This window comes from Chionomys nivalis, chromosome 7 (genome assembly GCF_950005125.1).
Source record: "Chionomys nivalis chromosome 7, mChiNiv1.1, whole genome shotgun sequence".
Classification (NCBI taxonomy): Eukaryota; Metazoa; Chordata; class Mammalia; order Rodentia; family Cricetidae; genus Chionomys; species Chionomys nivalis.
Window position 1 is genome coordinate 9,688,652 of NC_080092.1, and position 6,123 is coordinate 9,694,774.

A 6,123-nucleotide genomic window follows, 5' to 3' on the forward strand; every position below is an offset into this window, starting at 1 on the left:
CTCATTCATTGCCAGTGGGTATGCAAACTTGTGCAACCACTTTGGAAATCAGTATGACAAGTTTCTCAGAAAATTGGGAATCAACCTACTTCAGGATCCAGCAATACCACTCTTGGGAATATACCTAAGAGATGCCCAATCATACTACAAAAGCATTTGTTCAACTATGTTCATAGCAGCATTATTTATTTGTAATAACCAGGACCTGGAAACAACCTAGATGCTCCTCAATTGAAGAATGGATAAAGAACGTATGGCACATTTACACATTAGAGTACTACTCAGTGGGAAAAAAAGTGACATCTTGAATTTTGCATGCAAATGGATGGAATTAGAAAATACTATCCTGAGTGAGGTAACCCAGACCAAAAAAAATGAATATGGTATGTACTAACTTATAAGGGGATACTAGCCATAAACAAAGGACATTGAGCCTAAAGTTCATGATCCTAGAGAAGCTAAGTAATAAGGTGAACCAAAGAAAAACATATATAGACCCACCTGGAAATTGGAAACATGATCACCTGACAAAATTGGAGGCATGGGGATGGGGGATAGAAGGAAGGGGAGAAGGGAAAGGTTGAGGAGAACTTGAGGGAACAGGATAGTCAAGATGGAGGAAGGACAGATTTGAGAGTAAGGAAAGAGATATCTTGATTAAGGGAGCCATTATGGGGTTAGCAAGAAACCTGGCTCTAGAAAAATTCCCAGGAATCCACAAGGATGACCCCAGCTAAGCAATGGAGGAGAGGGTGCCTAAACTGGCCTTGTCCTGTAATGAGACTGATGATTATCTTAAATATCACCATAGAACCTTCATTCAACAACAGATGGAAACAGAGACAGAGACCCACATAGGGGTACTGGACTGAGCTCCCAAGGTCCAGTTGAAGAGTGGAGGGAATGAGAGTATGAGAAAGGAGGTCAAGACTGTGAGGGGTTCATCCACTGAGTCAGTTTGCCTGAGCTAATGGGTGCTCACCAACTCCAACTGGACTGGGAGTGAATGAGCATGGGATCAAACTAGTCCCTCTGAATGTGATTGACAGTTGGGGCAGACTGAGGGACCATTGATGGTGGCACTGGGATTTGTCTCTACTGCATGTACTGGCTTTTTGGGATCCTATTCTCTTTGGATAGATACCTTGCTCAGTCTAGATGTAATAGGGAGGGCCTTGGACTTTCCACAAGGTAGGGTCCCTTGCCTTCTCTTAGGATTGGAGGGGGGTGAGATGGAAGGGTGTGTGGAGGGAGTGGGAGGAGGGGAGGGAATGTGAATTTGTATTGATATTTTTTAAAGTGATAAAAAAAAAGAAAAAAAACTGAAATTAAATAGGCTGGAGAGATAGCTCATCATTTTAGAGAATATACTGTTATTGCTGCAGACCAGAGGCCAATCCCCAACACCTACATCAGGCAGCTAACAACAGTCTGTAACTGTTATTTTTTTTTTAAAGATATAATGGGGGAAGAGGGAAGGCCAGTCCCATGAGGGGCATCAGTCCCATGAGGGGCAGTGGTCCCACAAGGGGGAGTGGTGCCATGAAGAGTAGCAGCAGGTGACCTGAGGCCTCAGTAGGTCCCCCAGGCGAGTCCCCTGAGGCTTTGGTGGGTCACCTCGACTGATAGGAGACCAACCTCAGTCAGTGAGAGACTGACAGATACATCATGCAGAGAGAGAGTTTGGGTATAGAATTTATTTAGTGAGTTATGGAGGGGAAAGGGTAAGGAGGGAGGGGAGAAGGGGGAAGAAGAGAGGCATAGAGAGGGGGAGAGAGGGGGGAGAAGAGAGAAAGCAGAAGTTACTTCTTCAGAAGAGAGACAGAGAAAGAGTGCAGGCTGAAGGAGGCAGGATTTTTGCTTCCCTCGACAGAAGGGGAGGGGTTGGGAGAGGGTGGGGTTTTTCTCTTAAAGGAACAGGCTACCCAGGTGACAGACCAGGCCAGCAGATCATAACAATAACTCCAGATGCCACAGCTTCTGTGGAAACCTGCATGTACGTACTTACACGAGCATACACTGTGATACCTATTCTTGGTTGTCAACTTGGCTATATATGTAATGAACTACAATCCAGAAATGAAGGGCACACATGTGAGAGACTTTTTGCTTGGTTTGAAGTGGGTGAATCCATTCTTAGTCCAGACCTTTGAGATAGGAAGATACATGCCTTTAATTTGGATCTTGAGTGGGGATACACAATTTTAACTGGGCCATACCTTCTACTCGAAGTCTATATAAGAACACAGAAGGAGGAAGGTCCTGTTCATTGCCTGCTTACCCTCACCTTGATAGCACATCCATGCCTTCACTGGCACTGGAAACTACTTCTTTAGGATTCCAGCATATACTGAAGACCAGCTGAGACATCCAGTCTTGTGAATTGAGAAACTACCAGATTCTTGGACTTTATGTTCACAACCAGTCATTATTAAACTGCAGTCTGTAAGTCAGTCCAATAAATCCCATAGACAGACAGGCAGACAGATGATAGATAGATAAATGGAGGGAGAGAGATTCATTCTACAAATTCTGCTATTCTAGAGAACCCTGACTAACACACATACACACACACACACACACACACACTTAATTAAAAATAACAAAAATAAATGTCTTAAAAATAAAATAAGAGCTCAGATTATTTCTCTGGAGTATTTGTTGAAAACAGTACTTTGAAGTATTTTGGCTCTTGAACAGAGCAGTTACATACAGTGTGTGTACATCCACCAAGGAGCTAGACTGAGTCATAGAGTTCCTAAATCCCCAGGAGATAAAATAAGGAAAAGTACAGTTGAGCCAGCAAGAAGGTTCAGTGAGTAAGAACGCTTGCCCTGCAAGCCTAATAACTTGAGTTTGGTCACAGGAACCCATAGTGGGTGGAAGGAAAGAACAGACTCCTAAAGGTCTGACCTCCATGCACAGAGAAGGGGGGCGGAGAGGAGAGGAAAGGAGAAAAGAGGAGAGGAGAAGAGAAAAGAGGAGAGGAAAGGAGAGGTTATGAAAATAAATTATAAGCCTAGAAAGATAGCTCAATAGTAAGGGTGCTTGCCACCAAGCCTGACAACCTGAGTTAAATCCCAGGATTCTCATTGTAATGGTCTTTGCTGTCCCTTTAAGAGACAAGCCATGCCCACTGATCTTCAGCTTCCAGCCTGAGTCCCTTCTTTTCTGTCTCTCTCTTGAAGAGGCAGCTTCTTTCTCTTCCTTCTCCCCACTTCTCCCCTTCCCCCATTTCTTTCTCTCTCTCTGTCTCTGTCTCTCTCTCTGTCTCTCTCTCTCCCTCTCTCTGCTCTTCTCTCCTTTTCCATAACCCATTAAATAAATATCCAACCTCACTCTGCATGGTGTGCATGGATATGTCTCTGTCTCTCACCCACTGGGGCTGCAGCTCCCTTCCTGGGACTCACTGTCCCTTGTGGGAACTGCGCTGTCCCTGACTGGGACTGGCTGCTCTCGGGACCCACTGCCCACTGCCTGACATCACTTCGGGGAACTGTGGTATGGTCTTGGGACCCGCTGCCTGCTGCAGCCACTTAGGGATCCACAGCATTTTACTTTTTCCATTATACTCATATAATGGAAGGAGAAAAGCAATTTGATACATGTGTACACATACACACAAGTAAGTAAACATAGTTGAAAAAGATTATTAAAAATATGCTCCAGGATCCCCGGACAGGCAGCAGAAACACTGCAGGTCCCCAAACGGTGGTAGCGAGCCATGTGGCGGCAGGCAGCAGGCCCTGAGAGCAGCCAGTTCCAGGCAGGGAGACATGCGGCAGCAGGCAGGCAAGAGACAGACATAGATAAGCATGCCATGCAGAGTGAGGTTAGATATTTATTTAGTGGTTATGGAAGGGAGGGGAGAAGAGGAGAGAGAGAAGAGAGAAGGGAGAAACAGACACTGCCTCTCTGAGAGGGAGACAGAAAAGAGAGAGAACTCAGTCTGGAAGCTGAAGATCAGCCTGTCTCAGCAGATGGGAGAGGGAGTGGCCAGGGCTTGTCTCTTAAAGAGTCAGAACAATCATTACATTCCCATCTCTTATTTTATAATAAAAGGGCAGAAGGTTAGGCACCACAGGTTAAAGGAATTGGGGCGGCAGATTCTCAAGACTTATTCCTGCTTATTTGTGGGCATCATCTTTGAGGAGAACCTGAGAAAGCTGGGTGCTGGTCAAATCCTGGCATAGCTGGTCTCTTTGCTCCTGTCTGGTGTTTGTGGTATGAAAATGTCTGGTGTCTCTTATACCTGTTTAAGGTATTGGCAAAACAGAGGACAAAGCTAAGGAAAAAATTTTAGGAGCAGGGAATTGAGGAGGATATATCTGACCTGTTTAAGGTGGATCCTTTAATTCGGCTCTCTGGAAATCACAAGAATTCTTTGGGTTTGTGAAAACAGAAGTTTTAGAAATATGCATTGCATAAAAAGTAGCATATTTATGTCAGAATGACTATGACAGATATTTTTGCACAATGAAAAGTATTTTTAAGACTATGGAAGGCAGCATGAGAGAGAAGTTTGATAACTTGTATTTGTCCTCACACCTTTATAATTTGCAGATCTTGTATTTGTATTGAAAGACCCCTGGAGTTGGGAGACTCTCACTCAAGTCTCGGGATAACACGACCCCCCAAGAACTCATGAGAGACTGTCCTTGCTGTAATCACACGAGGTTTATTGACAGGAACCAGAGCAGTGGGGCCGAGACTCATATCCCACACAGGGGTAGAGGAGTTCGACCCTGAGTAGCTGGGAGAAGGGGTATTTAAGGAGAGAAACTGTTAATGGAGCGGCAGGGCTGTATCCCACCACCTGGTTAGCTTTACTCGAAATAATTACATGGAAACTGTATTCTTTTAATCACTGCCTGGCCCATTAGTTCTAGCCTCTTATTGGTTAGCTCTTACATATTGATCTAACCCATTTCTAATATTTTGTGTAGCACCACAAGCTGGCTTACCAGGAAAGATCTTAACCTGTGTCTGTCTGGAGTGGGAGAATTATGGCAACTCACTGACTCGGCTTCTTTCTCCCAGCATTCTGTTCTGTCTACTCTGCCTACCTAATTTTCTGTCCTATCAGGGCCAAGCAGTTTTCTTTATTAATTAATTAATCAATGAAAGCAACAGATAAATACAAGACCCACCTCCATCAAGAAACCACAACCCAAAGGGGGTAGGGAGGGCATCATTGGAAGATTCCAAAAATACCAGTGATAATCACAAGGGGGTAACTCTCCGTTTCTCAAGATTGTTCTCAAGATTATAATCTAACTTTGTAGTCAGCCAGTTCTTGGAACAAAGTCACTGAACTGGCTAACCTAGATTTTTGGCTCTACTCTTCCTGTTAGGGGGTCTGGATTTATCCTGGTCTTTCAGTATTTTACTGAAAATTGTTTGGTGAGATTGTCCTTTTAAGCTGACAAAACCTCTCAGTTGTCAAACTGCATCAGAAATCTTTGAGAAGGATAAAATTTTATTTGAGTTATTGATTTAAAAAACAACAGAGAACTTACTTGGTTGGCACCCAGAGCTACTCCTCAGGGCCCTCCATTGTCACTAAGGGTCATATTTGTCTTCTGCTGTTTAGCACAGGGCCTGCCAGGCTCCAGAAGATCCTGTGGGCTAAGAAATCTGTAGGAAGACAAGCCTACCTTGACCTGAGCAGCTAGGCTGTCGATTCCAGCAATTTTGTCCATGTCTGGAGATCTTCAGTTTAGATGAAAGGCAGTTTCTCTCAGTGGTCAGCGCTTAGCAGTTGAAGCAAATTGCCAATGGGCATTGTTCTGTGCCATTTGTCTTCTGTCTTCTTTGGAGGAAGTAGAGTGCTGCTGCTAGGAACCAACCTGTCTCCTTTTTGTTATGCAAAGTTTTTTTAAAAATTAAATATTTAAATGCCATATTCCCCAGATCTCTGAGCAGTTGAGGGCTGTTTAACAGGTATAACTGAAATGGATTTACTGTGAGTCTCCAGCTGCTTGCTGTGGGGTTGAGACCATGCAGCAGGTCCCCAAACGAAGGTGGCTGGTCCCCAGTCACGTGGCAGCTGGCTGGTCCCCGGCGAGTGGTGTGGGAAGGTGGCGGGTGGGAGGCATAGAGATAAGCATACCATACAGAATG